Raw genomic sequence first — 21,706 nt, 5'->3', positions numbered from 1 at the left:
CCTGAGACAAAATAAACTGATTGGATGTGATTTTATAAGGGTCACACCTTTTTTAATGTCCTTTATTCTCTACTACATGTCAAGACAACAACCAAACCATGAGGTCCAAGAAACTGTAGACCTCCACAAGGATCATGGTGAAGGTATGAAACAATTTCTGAAGAGTTTCTAGGAGTACAGAGTCTGAAATAACAGTGAAATGGAACCAGATTGGAACCACCAATAGTCTTCCTGGAGTTGTCATTTTAAACCGAGTAAAAAGTAATGGTCGGGGAGGTGACCATGAAGTCAACAGTCATTGCTTCAGAAGCCCTTTGCAGACATGAAGAACCAGCCGGAGGGACAAATATCACAGCAGTGCTTCATCAATCAGCCTTAGCATAGAGTGACTTGAGACTGAGGCAACAGTTCAGCAGCCAAAACATCACTTCAGGACAAATCTCGGATTGTCCCTGAGTCTCCAAGCCAAAGCTCAGACTTAAACCCCAAAGAACATCTGTGGCGAGACCTGGAGGTGGAAATTTGGACACTTTCAATCCACTCTGATGGCATTTGACAGAATCTACCTGGAAGTGTGGCGTAAACGGCACAAATTAGGGTTTGCAAAGCCTTTAGAGACCCAGAAAAGTCACTGTTTCAGCTGCTACCAAAGGGGCCTCTACTGAGATATTTCAGTTTTTTTTTTATTTTCATATCTTTGTAGGACCTTCTAAAAAAAATCTTCCTTATTTTTGTTATGTAACTTTAAATTGTTTACTCAAAAATATGACTTAATCAGTTTCATTTTCATTGGCATATTCTTCATTGATGAAATTAACACTGTCCCCTGTTATTATATTGTTTTCATCTTTTCAGCCCTTGCATAGCATAAATTCCCCATGAGAGGAACAACAGGGGGAAACTGGTGGATGAATGGTAAAAAAAAAACTGCTGGATTTTCAATCATTATACTCAGTGGTACTTTGAACTAAAAGCTAACAACATGCCCACTATAATAATAATTAGGACATATAATGTACAACATTGTCAAATTTTAGATAGTGTGTTGAGATCTTTCATGTGTAACCACAAATATTAACCTCATGATGGCACTGAAAGTCTCACCAAAGTCATTAGGGAGCAGAGTCTGGGAACCTTGAGTGTCTGCACAGAATCCAAAGAGTAGATATGTGACATCTTTGAGAAGGTGGTTGAGCAGAAATTTTATTCAGTGAGAACAGAAGTTGATGCAAAAGTCTGGTACAGTCAGTGGGATGTTTCCTACCAAAACTTGTGCCACAGAAATGTTGCCATAATTCTCCACTTGGTGGCATTGGCCATAAAACACAACGCAAAATGTGACCAGAGGCTGCCAGTCTCTATAAAAACCTCCCTGTTTATGCTAATTACACTCATGCCCAGAAATTAATGTGCTTTTGATTTATTGATCTTGGAGTGTTGCACATTAGAAAGCGCCGTCATGGGTGTGGACACGTTCTTAGCATTCAGCAGCACTTTCATTTCAATGCAATTCAGTGAAATGAAACGCAGCAGAGCGGATACATGTTGGACGGACACACACAGAGTCACATCAGTGGGATGGAGAGCAGTCGGTGGAGATTATCGTCCAATCAAACCAACCCTGTGAGCGCCGTCTGCTACAATAACGCATCTCCACTTCACAATCAGCTGTCACTCGTACTGCCCGTCAGCTTTGTTTTCTTTGTTTATGTCACTGCTGTATAGTCACACGAGGACACTTTTAGATGAATTATGTCCAAGTTATAAAGGCCTTAGTTGTCTTTTCCTTCAACTGCATCAAAAATCAGCAGAAACAGACACAGGTCACCAAAACTGTAACAATCCACCCATGGCTAAGTGTTTTGACTTGAGGGAAGACTGTTAAAAAAAAAAAATAAATAAATCTCTAATCGTACCTCTTCAGCAGCATTGGAAAATATGGACGTTGGTGTTTTTTGCAAGATGGTATTTTATTAAACATTCAACTATTTGTTTTTTGTTCATGCTGTGTGGCTGCAGGCTTTGTCATCCTTCTGTTCCTATTTCATTATCATCTTAAGGATCGTATCCTCATTACACATGGAAATTATCTTGATTTTAAACCACAAGACTATAGTCACATTCTAAACTTTTATTTTTTTAAGTCTTTTCAGCCGGAATTGAGAAGAAAGCCCTTAGATGATTACCTTGAATGCCTACAATGCCTAATCCTTCATTTCATTTAAACTTCCTGATATTTGTCAAGACTATTTGTCTCAAACAATGTTCTGGTGTTCAAATGTCAAAAATGACGAAAAGCCTACTTCTTCTGGGTTTCTTGTAACAAATTCAAGGAGGCAGCAACCCAGCACATGAGAGAATGTGTGTTTTTATCACTAGATGCTGTGCCTGACTCTTCCTAGGGAATCTGAGATGGGGCAGACAGAGCAGCCATGACCGCAATTATTACCTTTAACTTTAAGTGATGATACAATTTAACTTTTGTGTTGTCTAAAGATCCTGAACACTTCCCTTGTCCTAAGCTTTAAAAATGACCTGCCTCCACTGAGCCTCTAAAATAAAGCAGCTTCATTGAAATTTCATTCCAAAATCTATTTTACATGAAGAACCAACCTGCTATGCATCACACACTTTGTGAATGTTTGGGTTTTCCCTCTTCAGAGGGCAGAAAGACTGTATTTAATCAGTGAGACACCACTCGTTTTTATTACATCACACGTGTTCTGTTTTCTTTACTAAAGTAGAGGTTTATCATCACTAGTATTGCTGTTAAAGATGCTGCATGGGTATAAACATTACTTGTTTAGTGAGAGACAGTACTTGTATATCTTAAGAAAGTACCAGAAATGGGGCTTTGAATTCATTTAATTGAAGAGAAACAGGGCTGCACAGTGGTGTAGTGGTTAGCACTTTCGCGCTTGCAGCGAGAAGATCCCTGGTTCGCGTCCCGGCTTTCCCGGGATCTTTCTGCATGGAGTTTGCATGTTCTCCCTGTGCATGCGTGGGTTTTCTCCGGGTACTCCAGCTTCCTCCCACAGTCCAAAAATATGCTGAGGTTAATTGATCATTCTAAATTGCCCGTAGGTGTGAATGTGAGAGTGACTGTTTGTCTATATATGTAGCCCTGCGACAGACTGGCGACCTGTCTAGGGTGTCCCCTGCCTTCACCTGAGTCAGCTGGGATAGACTCCATCCCCCCCCCCGCGACCCTAATGAGAATCAAGCGGTGTATAGATAATGGATGGATGGATGGATGAAGAGAAACAACAGTGTGCTGTATACTGTGCAGTGGAATGGAAAACTACAAGACTCAGCTACAAAATACTTGTCTTCTCACGTCTTTTGAATGCAACAATAATAGGAATAAAATAAAATAATAGATGCTAAACAAAGAGCATGAAGAACATATTAAACTGTAATTAGCTCATGTAGGACAGTATGCTAGTGTGTGTGCAATGACTTTACAAATGTATTTTTCACATGTGCAGCACACAGATTTTGTTTCATAGTCCTTCTCTGGGGACAGAATTGACATCTCCTCCTCTTGCCCTGAGCTGGGGCAGCTGCAGCCTCAGGTGGATCAGGACAGGATCCAGTCCCCTGAACAGGCTACTGTGGTGGGGAGGCGCTCCCTTCTTTCAATCTGTGGTGTCACAAGTGCCTTTAACAGATGCTCCAGAAATGCCGTCCTCTTGTTCCATTTATCAGGCATCCAGGTTGGGTTGATCTTGTTCCATGTCACGAAGGCATTGTATGAAGACACATCAGTGATATGGAAGATGACCAGGAGCCAGCGGGTAGTCATCCTCCTGATGCTGTAACGTCCAATCACCTTGTCCAGGTTGTCCACGCCTCCTTTGTTGTGGTTGTAGTCCAGGATGATGGCTGACTTCCTGTCCTCACAATCACTCATCTCAACAATTTTGTGCAGTGTGCTCAGGAGGACCACAGTCTTGCTCCTCATTGGGAGGTAGGACACAGGAGTGGTGGTGGGGGTGAAAGCAGATTTTGTTTGACTTTGTCTCTCCCTTTTGTTGCAAGAAGTACAGGCAGGAGCTCAGGTTTGTTCTTCCTAACTGTGCCAACGATGGTGATCTTCCTCTTCAGGAGCTGCTGGCTGAGTTCATACGAAGTGAACAAATGATTACATGAGGCATTCTGCTCCCTCAGTCCCTCTGTCATATCAGCACATCCCCCATCCCCTGGTTCTTCTCCGGGCCTCCTCTGGTTGGCCTCCCTGTGTAGACTTGCATTTTCCAAGCTGGACTAAGCATCACAGGGAGGCAGACCTTGATGCCATATCTTGCTGGCTTGCTGGGTATATACTGCTGGAAAGGACAGTGATCTTTTGACAAAAGAGATTAGCATCAGTAATTAGTATCAGCTTCACAGAAAACTATCACAGAAGTCAATGATATTACAGCAATATATCATAAAATAGAAAGTGAAAATCGTTTACATTACAGATATGAAAGTTAAACTGACCTCTGAATGGAACCAGTTTATCCTCCACTGGCACTTCAGGTCCAGGGTGGTAGAGATATGGCAGATGCTCCACCCACTTCTCCCAGACTTCTCTCCTGGCATCCAGTTTATCTGTCACACGTCTAGCAGGTCTTGACTTAGTTATCAAATTGTAGCTTTCTTGAGAAAGTGGGAAAGACTTTCAGTGGTGTCGTGGCACGGAAAATTGCTCTTCCAATCTCTGCGTCCCAGAGACTAAATATAGCCTCGCCTTGGGACCTGGAAACACCCGCTAAGATTAGCAGTCCTATGCAGGCAGGTCAGCCTCATCCATCCGTTTACTGTTGTCTCCAAATTTGTCATCTTCAGGATGATTTTTTCCAGTGGCCATAGTGATGAACTTGAGTGTTGAGGCAATGTCCTGCACATGGGCAACTGCATATCGTGTGGGCCCTGGGGTCATCCTTATGACATTTTGTGCCACCTTTCTGCCCCGGTTGTTAAACGGTGATGAGGACCATGTTATTTTGCTGTTTTTCAACAAAAATGCCTCTCTTTCAGCTTCGGGACGCTCTTCTTCATCTGAAGATGATGCATCATGAGTTGTATTCTTCATCTTCTTCTTCAGATATCTCCTCCTCGTCTAAATCTCTGTTTTCTTGTTACTCCTAGATGTTTAAAAAATCTGATCTATGACCTGCTGGGCACTGAAAGCTGAACTCATTGCTTCAGCAAAGAGAGAAGTGGTGATGCTGTCATCTGCAGCACCTTTATAACCTCTGAACACATTCCCCATCAGAAAACGATGCTTCTAAGAAATGTTTCATTTGTTTGAAACTGTAAGAAACTTTAGATGTGTTGTGGATGATCCCGGTGATGTACAGTTCTGATGAAATTATAAACAAATACAATGTTTCACATTTCTAATGTTAGCGTCACTTTAGGAAAAGTCATCGGATTTCAAATTGGAAAAAGGTCATTTATGGGGTTTTCTCTGCTATTAAACATAGTGGTCGGGTCATTTTTGACTCTAAGATAAGCAATTAAAAATTGAGCCTTAAGTTAAAAATCCAGGTACTGCACATTTGTCATGAACACGTTAATTAGCTATAGAGACCAAAACTGTTTTTGGCCCCGGACTGTAAACATGCTTACTTCTGGTAAAACTGTGCATTTTAATATAGTGGGATCGATGGGGACTGCTGCACTTCTGGATATACAAGGAACTGCAGTGTTTGACACCTCCATATTGGCTTCATTCCCCAGCACTGGAGGTTGGACTAATCCTAAGCAGATGCTAAATTAAGACAAATCTTAAGTATAAGATCCCATGTCAAAGTTATGCAACTGCAACCTCCGAGCACAGACTTTATGGTTCTTACAGAGAAAATACTTTACTTTCCAAACATGTATGAGAATGCTATTTAGTTGTACAGAGACAGAATTTTTGGGATACAGGGAAACTGTGATGTAGATGCTTTCTCTACCTTCTACAGCAGAACATGAATGAAGCACCTGAGATACAGGGTAGGTGCAGAACAGCGTTTTCTTCATTTTGACAGTTTTGGTACAACAGCTCATTTATTGGGGTATTTATGAATCCGATCATTTGATGTTGGATTATGTGCATGAGGAACCATCCAGAGAAAATGTGCTCTCAAAGGCACAACACTCAAAATATCCTGAGCTACCAGTCCCAAGAGAGACTAGAATTGAAGAGGAAATCTCACAGTCTCATCAGCTTCCCTTACTCTACATAGAGGTACGTCAGGATGCAAGTTCTAGTTTATTGTCTTGCTTAAGGCTCAGTGTTAACTAAATCATATCAAAGCTAACTAAAACTAACTAAAAATGGCTGTATATGCAAACCATCTTTGGAAGTGGCTTCACATTAACAACATCCAACCCTTGATGAGAAGATGTTCAGGAATATAATGCTGTGATGAGTGGTCAGGACACATGTAGTTTCCATGTACAGTTATCTCTAGGAAGCACAGATATGGCAGATATGGAATTTTATGTTTTGATTTTTACATTTTTAAAGGAGCATTGTGAATGCATTTACCTGTCAGATTTCAATAGACTCTTTGGAACAGAATGAAACTATTAGAAGGATTCTAATTAACATGATTCCATTAACAGACTGAACACAGTTAAATGCATTTTTTTTTCTAACTGCAGTTACTGTAGAGTAAAGTGGACTTCTGTAAAGCTTCTGTCAGTCAGGTGTAAAAAGGATGAAATAAAGCTCCACTTCTCTCTAGGCTTTTCCACTCTCTGTCACACTGTTACAGATAAATCCAACGTGTTCTTTCACCTCCTCCTGATGCCACCAAACCGCCTCTAAAGAAACCAGCACATGTGCAGTTGGCCTGTGCTAAATCCAGTTAGCTCATTTTCGCACAAATTGTCCCTCCACCCTCAGTTAGGTTCCTTCAATTAAAGAGACAAACTGAAAGCAAAGGTTAAGCCCAAACTCACTGTGCACACACGAGCAATTAGATGGAACAGGAAAGCACAAGATGATAAACTGCAGATTTCTGTGGACGTTCCTGAAAACAGCTTGTTCTTGGTCATAATTCAGCAATTTTCATCAGCTCTCTACAGTTAAACTGCTCCGGTGAATCTGAGAAGATTGAAAGGGTTTTGCTTTAAAGGAGAAGAATATGTGATACACTGCTGGACTGTTTCATTTTACTGCCATTCTAGTGCTCCACTTTTAAAGAGGACTTTATTTTATCCTGAGAAATGCTTGGACCTATTTTTAAGCAGTTATTTCTTATCAAAGGTCGCTGTGGTTCAATTGAAAATCATTTGTTTTCTGCCCCATTACTTGACTTGACATTCAAACAAGCAGGTACAGAAGTGAAATAATATTTTTCAGCCTGTAATAATTTAAAATGCGTAAAGAAGATGTAAAGGTGAAGCAAAGTAACATTCTGGATCAATAATCACCTAAATGTACTCTTTTCATAGTTTGATCCAGAGGAACAAATGAGAACTTTATTGATGGAATCTTAGTATTTCAGCACAAATATCCCATAATAACTGCTCTATGTTCCCATTCTAGTATTATTAGAATCATTCTTATGCAATACCTTACTGCTGTCTATTAGTATCTGCTTATTTATTGTGACCTGAAAACTACTTATTTCTAGCATTTGATGAACACTGCTTATCTCAGGTCAGCATGGACTAGAACACTCTGTTTCCCTCATTCTGTTTGTACTTAACATTGTGCTGGTTTTGCTTGTGCTTTTATCTATGAGACTGTGCACATGCAGTGTTGTAATAGCCAGTTTGTAGTATTTAAATACGGATGACAGAAAACTTATGCAGCACCTGGGCTACAGTTTTAGTGCAAAACAGCATCAACATCTGATATTTTGTAAAGTTTAAGGACATTACAGCGATTTAACATCATATTGATGAATCAAATCATTTTTAAGCTGAGTATGAAGATAGCATAATTATTCACAGCTGCTTAACTGCAGCAATAGTTAAAATACATCTCATAATTGGTCTCAATTAGCATGATGAAAAAATCTCAGATACAGTGCACTGTATCTGAGATTTACAGGTAATGTAGATACTGTATAGCGTAATATAAATTGTTGTAACTGTCTATAAAACATGTCTTATTTTTGTTATTCTTTTCCCCCACAGATGCTGTGGTGAACCATCACCCAGGGACCAAGATATCCGATTTAAGAAAATCAATCAACACAAGGATTTGTGAGTTAAGGCACCAGGTGAAGCAAAAAAACACGTCAAATGTTAAATAGGATACCAGAAAGTTGTATACTTTTGGTTCTTTTCTTTTTGTTATTTTCCTTGTTTGGATGTTGTTTATGTCATGTAATGACTAAGTTCTATTTAAAGTTGTTTTTGTATTGTGTTATGGTAGCTCACACATCCAGTGTTAACTGTCTTTATTAGGGGCAATGTTTTTAACAATGCAAACCTAGTTTTAGTTCCGAGCTTTCTGAGGAGGGATTTAAATCTTGCATTGTAGGTGGGTGATAGTTGGTATCCATAGCAACCCTTTCTGTTAAGCAACTTGATTGATGTGTACTAATGTTTAAAGTTGGTAGACAGTCAAGCATGTTATATTTTCAGATAACAATTAAAGATGTCTGATTGAATACCCATTAGTCTGCACCTTTTCTTTATCTTATCTTGTACATTCATACACATCTGCAATCTAAATGTTTTAAATATTTATTTATATACGCTCATATGTGCATCTATATATAATGAAGTGTATTAATTATATTATTAGATATATTTCAATATAAAAGTAAATGTATTCATCCATATATGTTATGTAGTGAAGTAAATATATTACTACATTTATTTCAATATAAAAATAAATATATTTATCCATATATGTTATGGAGTTTATTAAGTATATTACTACATATATTTCAATATAAAAGTGAATATATTTTCATATATGTTTCAATATATGAAAAGCGGCAATTCCTTATGTATTTTCAATATATTATAATATATTAATACAATACATAATTCCATATATTTACAATATAATTTTAAGGTGCAATATTTGTTGTTTTTTTAGTTAATAATGATTCAGAATCAGGTGGTACTGCCAAGACAGATATTAGCTTTATTAAATTTTTTCAATTAACCAATAAATCAAAACATTAAATATTCCAATATATTGGCATTAAATATATTCTAAAATATATTTTCTTTGCGTAAGGGTCATGACCTGGACCCTGCTCCAATGGAATCTTAAAAGTAGTTTTCCAGACAAACACTGAATTTGGGAAGTCAACAGATCTCAAAAATACAAAGGTTGGCATTCTGTTGCTTAGGCCACAGCTGGGAAAAAAGTCAGTAGTAGTGGTCACAGTGCTTATTAATTAGGGTTGGAGTAAAAGTAACATATATCTGTCTACCATAAGAAACATTTATGGTTTTAGATAAAAGCAATGCATCTATAAATGATGGAATGAAAACATTTGCAATCAGGAGAAGGCCGAGAAGAAGCCAAGACAGGGGCTTTTAAACTGAGTTTTCCCCACTAAAGCACTGAATCTCCTCCGGATATAGAACACGTTTAGCATAATGAATTGTTTTGCTCATATATTTCAGTTCCACTGCAGCTTTCTTTTTGTTTCTTTTATTTTCACTCATCGTTTTAGCTTCATTTAATCACTGCTGCTGGTTGTTATAGCATCCCAATTCATTCCCTTTCACTTATCTTGTCTAGTCAGTGTGCTTCGCCGTGGAGCAGTTTGTTACCTTGTTTCCTAAATGTGCCATGCAAATAAAACTAGTACAACAGGAGCATAATCACTCAAAATGTCACTGGCATTTACTCTGCTCTCTGAGGGGGCTCAGTGCATCAAAATCATGCCAAGAAAATGCATCACGCACTCAGCAGAACTGCCAGAAACTGCCTCACACATGCGAATGTGTTTTAGCATGCAGTGCAACACAGCCTTGCTGTGTATTATTCAGAGAAGAGGGAAGGATAATTCAGCTGTGACCTTTTGCTCACAGCGAGCAGAACACACATTAAAGGTGGAACAGGAGATTTGTGCTCTCTAATCTGAGCATAATGACTGACTGTACAGGCTGCTGCTGTTTAAGAAACTGTCTGCTCATCACCTTACAACAGTTCCTGTTTACAGTCAGATTCATCTAGAAGCATTTTGATTGTCTGGTGGTCATTTTACATGCCTCACTTCACTCATTACACCGTCCCAATCTGATAAACATACACCTTCATTTTTCACACTGAAAACTCATAATGACTGTCCTGGAAACTTTATCAGTCAAAACCGTCCATCCATCCATCCATCCATCCATCCATCCATCCATCCATCCATCATCTATACACCACTAATCCTCATGAGGGTCACAAGGGGGCTGGAGTCTATCCCAGCTGACTTAGAATCACCAATTAACCTCACCATGTTTTTGGAGTGTGAGAGGAAGCCAGAGAACTTGGAGAGAACCCACACATGCACAGAGAGAACATGGAGACTCCATGCAGAAAGAACTAACCACCATGCCACTGTGCAGCCCTCAGACTAACCATAAATCAAATAATGTCTCATTTTACACCTAATCTGAATACTTTAATAGAGCCGTGGTCATATTAATAGAAACATATTAAGGTGCACTGACTGCCTCAGTGTGTATCAGGAGTCACTGTTTCCAGACTAGAAGTTCTTTTTATTTTGGAGCTCATTGTGGTACTATCAAAAAAGTTACTGGGTCAGGTAGTAAAGCAAACTGAGATGAAAAACTAACAGCAAAACACAATAAGCATGGATTTGATTTATTCTGATTTCTTGTAAAAAAGAAAATCTAGAGACAAGCTTTGAAATTCAGTGGTCACGTTAAACAGCTCACTGCTGCTGGTCTGCAGAAACTGCAGGTGGAATAATCTGTTTTTTTTTTTTTTTTTGGTCTGATCAACAGTGGAAAACTGGAAGAAAGTGAGTTCACAATCACGGAAAAATAGAAGCTGGTGCCAAAGAATTTGGGTAATTTTTGCTTAAAAAAATACAAAACAATTACCAAATGGTTGCTAATAAATTTCAAACACTTCTGCAGTAGAGGGCTAGTGGGAGATAATGAGACTGTTGGTAAAAACTCAATTTTTTGCCCAGTGGTCGCTCAGCAGGTAACTTATTAGAAATCAGTCACTAAACAATTTGTTTTTTACTTTGTAAGTAATTATCAAAATTAAATAAAGCGCAGTGGAAAAAAAAACAGAAATACCAACTTTGAGCAGTAACTGTTATAAATGTAACTCTACCAGTGGATCACTCTTTGAGTTGCATTTTCCATCCTTCTTTCTTTAGCCTTCTGTTATGTGTGTTTCTATCACAATTTAAAATCCCATGAAGATCAGGCCAATTCAATGACTGTTCTACTAAGTCATTTTCCTGAACTTTCAATGTGAAACAAAAAGATCTAACTGGAGCTTAATTCAGATCCTGGTTCCTTGGGATGAAACACGGGTAGACAAACATATGCTTCTCTCATTTTGCTAATTTTAACTTCCTCAACTCCTTTGTCCTCCGTCTTTGGGGCCTTGACTCTTCACCTCCTCTATTCTAATCTCTGGTGGAAGGGATTAAGATGCAAAGAAAGAAAGCACTGATTTGCAATTATTGAAATGAGATTAGGAGAATGCTCCACAGAAGGCTTGGAGTCCTCCAGCTTTTACTTTCTATACAGAGGTCTGAGTGTTTCGTCAGTTGTGTGCTTTTTAAGTTGAAGGGTTTGGGGAGATGAAACACCAGGATCTCCAGGATAGCAGAGTTTTTTTATAGTTCCACAGCCGGGATTGTTTTCATCTTTAGATGCATGGACATTTTCCCAATCTGCTATCAACAGATGCCACTCTGAGCAACCCCCAGTTTCCAGACATCAGTTCTCTTTCAGGAAGGATTTGTTGTCTTCCTGGCCGGGTTCAGCTGGTAATCTGCCGTGGACGGAGATCCAGTTAGCAAAATGTTCGTTCTAGACGTCTATCAGGTTCCAAAAAAAAAAAACAAAACCCCAAAACAACAACAGCAACAACAACAAAAAAACATTTTAAATGGTTTCTGTGAAAATTCTGTCTTTCAGAAAGCTTGCACCAATATATGCTGTTCTATGTTATAAATAAACCAGAATTATCCTTTAAATTACTAAGCTGGAAATGCTTCTTTGTGGAAAATACTTATTACGTTAGCAATACAACTGGATGCCTGAGTAGCTGACACGGTAACTAATCTCCTGTGTTCATTGATCCACATTGACTCCTCTTGCTGTATGGTCACCCAACAGTAGAACTTCCCCGTAGGTGTCCTCATTTACTACCTGAGCTTCAGAGCACCCACATAATCAGCACCATGTTGTGTTATATTTTCTAAAAATGATCTGTTGTGGGTTGCTTCTTAATTCGTCTCTCTCTCTACACCCCTGCATAATCCCACCACCATCACCGGCCATGCTGAGGTGAGGAACAGCTTCATTTAGCGTCACAGTTTGATTGGAAAGAGTTACATAAAGGCTTCTGTATTCACTATCTTCCAAAAGACCTCAATATAGGGAGTTTGCTGCAGGCCTGCTCTATAGTTCTGCCTGCCAGTGAGTCATTTTTATAAAGAAGCTAAGTACACGATGCTCATAAAAACATCAACTAAGCAGGATTTTAAAAGGCAGCAGCCCATCTGTGTGTATTCCAGGTTATTAACGGTCTAGTCTATCAGTTGTGACCAGAGTGCAGCAGGGTGAATGATCAGCTGTTAACCACCTCTGCTACTCCACTGATTACACTGCCAGGCTCTCCATCTGACTCACCCCTCCGACTCCCCCCTTTCCCATCACCCTTCCAGGATACACAAATAACTCCTTCCAGAGATATTTGTCTGTATTAGTCTCTCGGCCCGCCCACCTCTGTGCTCTCTCGCTGACCTACAAATCCCTTCACACATGCCGTCACTCTCGGAGGAATCTCATGATTGCTACTTCTGCTTTATTTCCATGAGTGCTCGCAGAAAGGCACTTACCAGCCGAGTGAGAGAGGGAAAAAAACGCAAGGGCAGTATTATGGAGATTGAGGAATCCAACAGGCCTCCGTACGTCCGTTCATCGGCTCTGCTAGACATCCTTCGTTGTGCATGAAGAGGTTTTCCTGCAGAAATTGACCTGCAGTCATTGATTTGTCTCCTGTTGCAGCAGTTGTCTCATTGCAGGGAGGAAGGAGGTGGTTGTTCCTCCAGACAGGATGACATGGTACCATGTCAAGCAGCTCCTGGTAATTGGTTCGTTTCTATTTAGGCCCTGCATAGAGGGACATGTGGCAGGGCAAGTCTAGACTGCCCTGCCACATATATATATATATATATATATATATATATATATATATATATATATATATATATATATATATATATATATATAAAATACATGATTGACGGTAAAGGAAAAAAAACAAACCAACATAAAAGCAAAAACAAGTGCATAAAAGAGTTGCTGTGTTCAGCTGACTGAAGTTTTTCAGTGTTTGACCTGACAGTCTGTCAATCTGAGTCCAAACCACTACAACTGAGGCAGGTTTATGTCTTTGGTTGTGGTGTAAAATGTGAGTGTTGCTTTGAATTTGTTTGTGAATGTTTCAGCTGCTTTATCTAACTGTTATTATGGATAATAGATGGATATCGGGCAGTTAAAACATGCTCAAAAGGCATAGAAACCCAAATCATTGACAGAGACCCACTTCTAACCATACGTCAGCGTCTATCTTGGTAGAAGTAAAGACACTTCACAGGTAGGACATATCGTACAAATAAAGCTGATATTAATAAAATTGCTATACAGACAATTCTAAGTAACAATTCATTTTTTTAATCAGTTTTGAGCTGTACCTTTGGCAGTAAATGTCACAAAATGCAATAGCTACTTCTCAGTGCAATACCACAATTATAACGCTATTGTTATTTATCACACAGTATACGTATACTTTAATAGTACAATGTGCATTTTTACATTTTATGCTTATCCTTTTCTACTTATGTCTACATTTGTAGGACACATTTTTCTACTTATGTTAATATTTTCTTCTTCTGCTCAAATTTCTTCCCTTCCCGCATCAATAAATAATTCTGATTCTGATGAAGCTGGTTAGTGAATTTAGAACATCTGACCTTACCTCAAAATATTGATGAAACCGGCATGTTTCGGGTACTAGTAGTGCAAAAACATTGGGAAGACCACTCTGCCTTAAATCTGATATACATAGAGTTGCTAAAACCACAGATATGAGAAAATCATTTATGGCATTTCGAGCTACTTAGTTAACGAGCTGCCATTATGAAAATGGCAAGTAATGGGATTGTTTGGTTCCACTGGCCAGTGAACCATTTCTGAGTTGAGCTAAACACAGTAACACTTGTTTGAAAATGGAGGAAGTTGAACTTGACAGATCTGTCAAGCCAATGATAGGCCCCACTGCTTGTGCTTTTGATTTTGAACCAATACAGCATGGAAATTGGGTAAAATAAGCAGGTAAAAGAACTCTCAAAGTCAGTGTATTAGAAACTGCAAATTTATTCCCACTCATCTGTACAAGGAGGCAGCAAGCAGTCGCTCAGTTGTGGTGTCTCCCATTTTGTAAACAGGTCCAGGGATGGATTTTTTCCTCTTTCCACCTTGAATGTGTCATTTAAGTACCTTCTGAATTTAACCAGTACATTTCTTTTCCATCAGTCTCTTTAGCTTGACAGCATACAGGCCTTTTACTGTTTAAACCAGAAGGTATTTTGGAAATCAGATCCCAATCAGAGCATTTTTACCCTTCCTGGAGGATTTGAGTTTGCCTGATTTTCAAGGTGTTGCATGTATTTACTGTGAAAGATGTTTTCCTGTAATATTTAATGAAGTTGTTTAATGTGCATTTAAATGTTATTTAGCAATATTGTGGCTCAATACATGTTTGAAAGTTAACCTTTGGATCAAATAGCTACAGTGATGAATGAAAAGGGCTTCTCTGGCACTATGCTGACTTCAGACTTGCACTAATATAATTGTACTACAACCTAGAAAATTTATTCTAGGTGTGACATTTAGACAATTTAAATGAAAAACAAACTGGTCTGGTGCTCAGCTGTAACTCTCTGCGGACCACAGGATTAACATTTTAGAGGCTGTAACAGCTGAAAAAGAGCAAACAGTAAGTAATAAAAAGATGCTTTGTTTATTTAGCAGTATATGTATTATTATTATTTCCATTCATGTCTGATCTGATTTTCATACCAATCATGCAACAACTACAGCTTGAGATAATGTGGGAGAGAGTCGTCCTGCTTGGAATTACACTCATTGGATTGAGAGCATGAGTAAAGCTTCTGAATCCTTTGTCACTCACAGTTGAAAATGGTTGGAAATCATGTGCAGCCATTTTAGCCAATTCCTCATCAACTGTGTTCTTTTTTACTGGGGTCATAGCCTTTAGCGCAAACTGTCTCCTAGACTCTGGGTTGTAGGTTTAGGTGGTTGTAGAGGTCACTGGATGTACTGTAGACACAGCAGCAGCGACAGTTCAGAAGACAAAGTGGCATTTTCATTAGTAGCAGGTTCACTGGCTTGTCTTTTTTCTTCCAACTGCACTGATGGATGTACAGTTCTAACGTTCCTGTGCAGATTATTTGTAAAGCCTGCTCGATATGAGACTTTGCATACTCTACACTCTGCCTTTGTATTATTGATGTAATTGAAATGCATCCAAATTTTACAGCTTTTACTGCAGTCACTCATTTTCTCACCTTCCAGCAAGTTGTCTTCGAGGCGGATGCTCTCTCTCTCTCTCTCTCTCTCTTTCCCTCTCTGTGTGAACACACAGAGTCTTACATCATGTAGTTGACCAATCACATGCGGCTTGAACAGAATAAATAGAGAGATGGGAAAAAAAGCAGCTCCGATCCTCCACTTTGAAGAGCCGACTCTAAAGGTGTGTGTCCACAGGATCTGTTGATTTCTAGCATCCCATTCATTGTCTATGTGAAATGCACCGCCTTGCATGCTGGTTGTGTTGCGGTGTGTCGCCCGAGAGCTCATTTGCATAGTATAGACCTGACTTCGACTTTGTTCAAATTTGGTGCAAGGATCAGAGGTCTGACACCTCGCAAAATGTTCATAAAATATTTAAACCAGCTGTCGTTGAATTAAAACAAGGACAGATTCAGCAGCTTATTTCTCACCTAAAATGCCTTCAGAAATACTTTTAGCTGAACTTTTTATGTACTAAAGGAGAAAGTTTGCAACTGAGTCACCATGTTGGTCTTCTACCTGACTGAAGGTCTGTCATGTGACCACCTAGAGGCCCGCTAATGCATGGCCACCAAGCGGGTGATATTCAGATGCGATGCATTTCCACGCAAGAAAAAACACCCCTCTGGACACGTACCATAAGAGCCGTTTCACATACATCACTGGTACATCCACACATCACAGGTGGCAGAATCAGCCACGTTTTAAACTGATGCTCCATGAACCACTCAACTTGCACCATCTGACTTCTCTTTCCCAAACTGAAATCCCACATGCATGGTCCCCATTTTCAGAGTGATGATGGAATCGTCTGTGCTGTTGAGGAGAATCTAGAGGCTCAAGATGTGAGGGTTAACAGAGCTTGAACATCATTGCACCAAGTGCAATGAAATCAAAGGAGACCACATTGGAAAATAACAGAAGTACAGTCTTCCTCCTGCGATGTTTTCTGATGAGTCCATTTTGAGTATCTTTGTAGATTCAATCTGTATCTTGTAGGAGAATGAAGTGGCCATCGAATGTCCCCAAGCAAGCTTTTATTGTGATTCAAGCATGTCTAAATAGAAAACATGAAAAAAAAGGAAAAACATGACAGTATTCAGAACACACAAGGGAGAAACTGCATTCCCTGGCAGGTAGAAACAATATTCTAGAGTAGCTGAGCACACATTGCCTGAACACTCCTCGTGACTCTGAGCAGACATGCTAAGGGACATTTACAGTCAAAGTGACAGCCAACAGAGACCGTGGACACTCAGGAAGCATCGCTGACATGGTTCCCACTGTCTCAGCTCACAGCAGAAGAGACTGTCCTGCTAGACAGCACTGGTGTCAGCAACGTTACAGTGAGAATAGATTGGCTTTGATTCTTGGATTTGGGGGTTTCTACAGAATTTTCCCTCCTAATCACCAGAGGGAGTTGATCCCAGAGATAAAGAGGATCAAAAAAAGTGAGGATGCGACAGTTTTCCCTTTGTTGGAGCTCCTCGTGCTGATGCAAACTGATGAGAAAGGTATATTTTATGTATACAATGAACAATGGGGAAAGCAGCATCAGTTTTCTTGTTTTTCTTGCTCCTGGGACAGCGAGTCACACTATAAAGTGCACCAGTGTTCATTGGGATTGTTTGCTACAAACAAAAACTAATATTAGACAGTGAACATGGTAACATAGAGTCTTATAGGTCAGTTAACAGTGTATGTTGTTTGCTGTTTGACTCTTCTCCTTTGTTTCTATGAGGCCTTTCTCTCCCTGTGCCCATAAGAGTTCAAACACTTATAAGCCACAACCATAAAAAGTGACAGGTGAATGGAAAAACACTGATCATCTTGTCACAATGGAATATTCTGCTGGGAAACCTTGTGTCACTTCGGCTTCGAGGAACACAACAAAGAGCCTCCAGACTCCCAAACCCCTACCTGAATGAGCATCAGTGGAAAGGATCATGACAGGACGCCCACATCAGCCCTCAGGGTCACAGCTGGTTTAGCAAAACAATTAGAACTGACGCAATGTTTGGCGTGTGGTTTTAATAATCGTATGCTGCCAGCATCGTCATTATGTGATTGTCCTGTAAAAGTTGACAAAGTTCTTCTATCACTAATATAAGTGTTTACTTCTTTTTTAAAAAATCTTTCTATTCCGTCTGGCAAACAAATCATGATGTTTATTAAATTTGCTAACTGCTACCTTTAAAAAGGACTTTCTTTGTCACCAGACAAAAAAAATGGACTGAATAAAAACATTCCCTAAAACCAAGACATTAATAGACCCTAATAAGCTCTGTAGACCTTTGACAACCTGCAGAGCTGCTGGATGATATTCTGTGGGGTTGGTGCAGTCTTCCTTCCTTGTTTTAGTGATCTTTGTGTCTCTCTGTGTTTTTGTAGGTTCTTGATGATCATGGTTCATCAGCGATCTCCTAACCCTTTCATATCCTCTCAACTGATTGGACTACTACTCAGTCCTGCTCTCCAATCACGTTGCAGCAGTCCCCACACCTGAGTATAAACCTACAGCTAACCTGTCAGTCTAGTTGGCTGTGATTTACTCTGAACAGTTGACTTCTGTGCCTTGTGTTGCCTTTGTGTCTTCTATGTAAGTTGGTATCTGTGGCTAACAGTCTATTAGCTGGTGGTTCCTCCTTGTTTTCGTGTTTTCAGTAGTCCGTTAAAGGTGGTTACTTGTAGCACAGAGCTGTATTTGTTGTTCTTAGCTGCTTGTTTTTCTGCCTGGTTTCATGTTAGGCTAATTTCTCACACCTGTACCCACTTAGTGATGAAGATGAAACATCCTGTGGCTGTTTTTGTCCAGAGGCTAGAGACCAATGCCAATTTGGTAATCAGATACTGTCCGGAGATACTGTCCTATCTCCTAGTGTCGCTCCCTGGTTTCATCATCCTTTTGTCATTAATGACTGTCTCCTAGACCCTTGATCTTATCATCCATGTGTTGCCTGCCAAACCTCTTGTTCTCCTGCCCTTTGTCATTAATTAGCGCCTATATGCAAACCAACCACTCATCACTACTGTGTTTACATATTGTCCCCTCCCTAGCCTTTCACTATCTGTATAAACTGTTCTACTCTGATAATATCCTGGGTTGGCTCACCTTCAGACTGATGCTCTGTGTTGGTTACCAATGAAACACCACACAACACCAAACTTAGAGTGAGTTTCTTCAACATTGGTTATGCTTTATGAGCTACAGTTGGAGCAGGTTTTTTGCTGTCTTTTCAGTCTGGATTAGGATGTTGATTTCTTTCATGACAAGTTGGATCCCTGTTGGCCCTCGTCTGATTTTATCTGTTTCCTTAAAGTAACACCCACCAGCCCTGTTTTGCTGTGCTGTATTATCACCTTTTGATTCTAATTCTGTTACCAAACGATAATTGACTTTATTAACCCTCACGAGCCTAGTGACGTGCCACTGTAATCGAATGAAGCGGGAAGATGAAGCGTCGACGAGTCTCCCTTTAAACTTGTGTCGAAAGTGCAAATTTTGAACTTTCTACCAGTTTTTGAATCGTGTTGATCGGCCAAGTAAAACCAGAGTTATGATCAACAATAAACGCCACATTTTTTTCCAAAATTTACCCGAGCGTATTTCGAGCATCTTTTATGCACGACTAAACATTGAACTTTGGACTCAGTGGAGAGTCCTCTCCTGCCGAAAGTTCTGGCTAGAAAAACAGAAACACAGGGCTGCCAACTCTCACACTTTGGCTGTGAGACACACACAGTACCTTAGCGTGAGATTTGGTGTAGGACCGGATTTTCACAAACCTGGCATTCTCTGGAGTAAAAACGCGAACTGCTCCACAGACACACTTCCAGTGAGATCGTGCCTGTGGAATATTTTAGAAATACACAGAGGAGAGATGGCCAAAGTGTGGATTTGGAACTTTCTATCATTTTTTTAGTCAGGGGATAGTTATAACTCTTTAGGAGAGAATTAGTCAGAAACGGATCTTAGTCAAATTGCACCCCCACGGCCCCTAAGAGTTAAACCAGAAACAGCTGGTTTAAGTTGCTGCCCCTAATCCTTACAGAGCTAGGACGTAACAGGCTTCATCAGCACCAGTGACACTTTAACATTTTATGTAATAATTAGACTAATCTTTAATCTAAAAATACCAAACAGCTCTAAGACACATCAGATATCAATACTTGCAGTGAGTATAGTCAATGTATGAACCACACAAGCTATCAGATACTGCACTTCTTTTCATTTTGGTTGCTTATTAACCTTGTCCTGATTCAAAATGTAGATTAGTATTTACAAGCACCTGCACTTGGTCGCTGCTTGGCTTCCATCCTGCCTCTTGCCCTCACTGATTGGACGACACCGGAGTCCTATCATCAGTGCACCTGCAGAAAGGCTCAACCTGTGATTCAGCTGTGCTTCAGAGTGAGGGTAAAGGCTGCTATATAGAGTGTCTCTGTGTATTTTGATGGGTTTTCTGGAACTCCAGCAAATTGTAGCTTCGCCGGGAAACTTTGTCTGCAGCAGATCTGTAAATGAGTTTACAGATGAGTGTTTGAGATGCTCGTTTGTCACTGCAGGCTGGAGCAGGACGCTTGGTTTTGTTACTGCCGGTGCTGCTACAAGACACATTCAGATAAACTGCAGTTTGAGTTATAAACTTTAAGGACACCAGGCCTCAAGATGTTAATCCCAGCTGTAACTTAATTAGTGTGTAATTAGTTAAACATATTAGCAGACATTTATAAGTCTAAAAAAAGGAGAAACATATCAGCAATTAAAATGATGGTGAAATGCTGTCATGGTATAGAATAAATGCACAAAAGTAGAACAACATGTTTAAAAATTGGAATATATTTGAACCATGTGAGTGCTTTAGTGGCTGTAATGACAAAAAGCAACTTAATCATTTTTAACACTTTACTCATTGTTAGCTGGCTGAAAAAAAATTTAAACAATTAAACCAGTAGACAAAAACTAACACAACAATAAATACTGTGATTATTATAACAGGAAAAGGCTCAGTGTCATCTGTCATTTATATAACAGCTACATTCCATTTAGGTGTTCCAGTGTTAGTTCTGTTAATTGTAGTTTACCAACAAAGTTTACTGGAAGACTTTATTTCTGAATATTTTTAGTGAAAACTGTTTTTTCTGCTACCAGAAGTCAAAATGTCTGCAATGAATTAAGCTTTATTGGTTCATTGCTGGACGTTCTGTTTAATGTCAATAAATCACCTTTTAGACTTGCCTGCTAAGTCTGTAATTCAACAAGTTCATTCCTCATTTCTCTTTCTTTGAGGGATCAGCATCTAATTTCATCATTTTTAGCATTTGTACAGCTTAAAAGTAATATTCTAGCCGGGTATCTGTTCCATTACAGCCTTTAGTTTTGTTCAATCCCCCAAAAATGAGAACTTAGAATAACTACAGCCTCCAACAAGGTTACTGAGTGGCTGCTGATTTGGGCTGCAATAAAAACCGAGTCGAGTTCTACAAATACCACTTACCAGGGGCATCAAAGCTATGCAATATGAAGGCACTCGATGAATATTAATGCACATTTTATGTATTCTGGCTTTTAGTGACGTATAATGCTTATTGATGCGTTTCAGCCATAAGGCATTCCAGATACAAATTCTAATGAATAAGCACTAACATGTTACGTAGATTAGTTATCCAATGGACTGTCAGAGAAATGAAGTGTTACTAGTAATAATCACAACATATTTGACATGATCAGGGAATGTAGAATTAGTCATCCATCATAATAAATGATCATATGTGCACATGTGAATCCATTTGTTAATATCTAAATAAACCAAACATCATGAATTACTGCTGCTTCATGTTAGAGACTATTTTAAAAGTAGTTACTACAAAACCACTTAAGAGTAATTTGTTGCATTTCATATTGGATCTGATGTTGTATAATGTAGCAGTTAGATGCATT

The 21,706-nt window shown here is 39.4% G+C and overlaps 1 pseudogene; it reads right to left on the bottom strand.

Annotated features, from left to right (window-relative positions):
* Window positions 1–3,580: 3,580 nt before the first annotated feature.
* On the bottom strand, window positions 3,581–5,080 carry LOC111578419 (uncharacterized; annotated as a pseudogene).
* Between the last annotated feature and the right edge of the window lie 16,626 nt (window positions 5,081–21,706).

This window comes from Amphiprion ocellaris, chromosome 13, assembly GCF_022539595.1.
Source record: "Amphiprion ocellaris isolate individual 3 ecotype Okinawa chromosome 13, ASM2253959v1, whole genome shotgun sequence".
Classification (NCBI taxonomy): Eukaryota; Metazoa; Chordata; class Actinopteri; family Pomacentridae; genus Amphiprion; species Amphiprion ocellaris.
The sequence above is the reverse complement of the archived record's forward strand: the minus strand, read 5'-3'. Positions and strand labels throughout refer to the sequence as shown.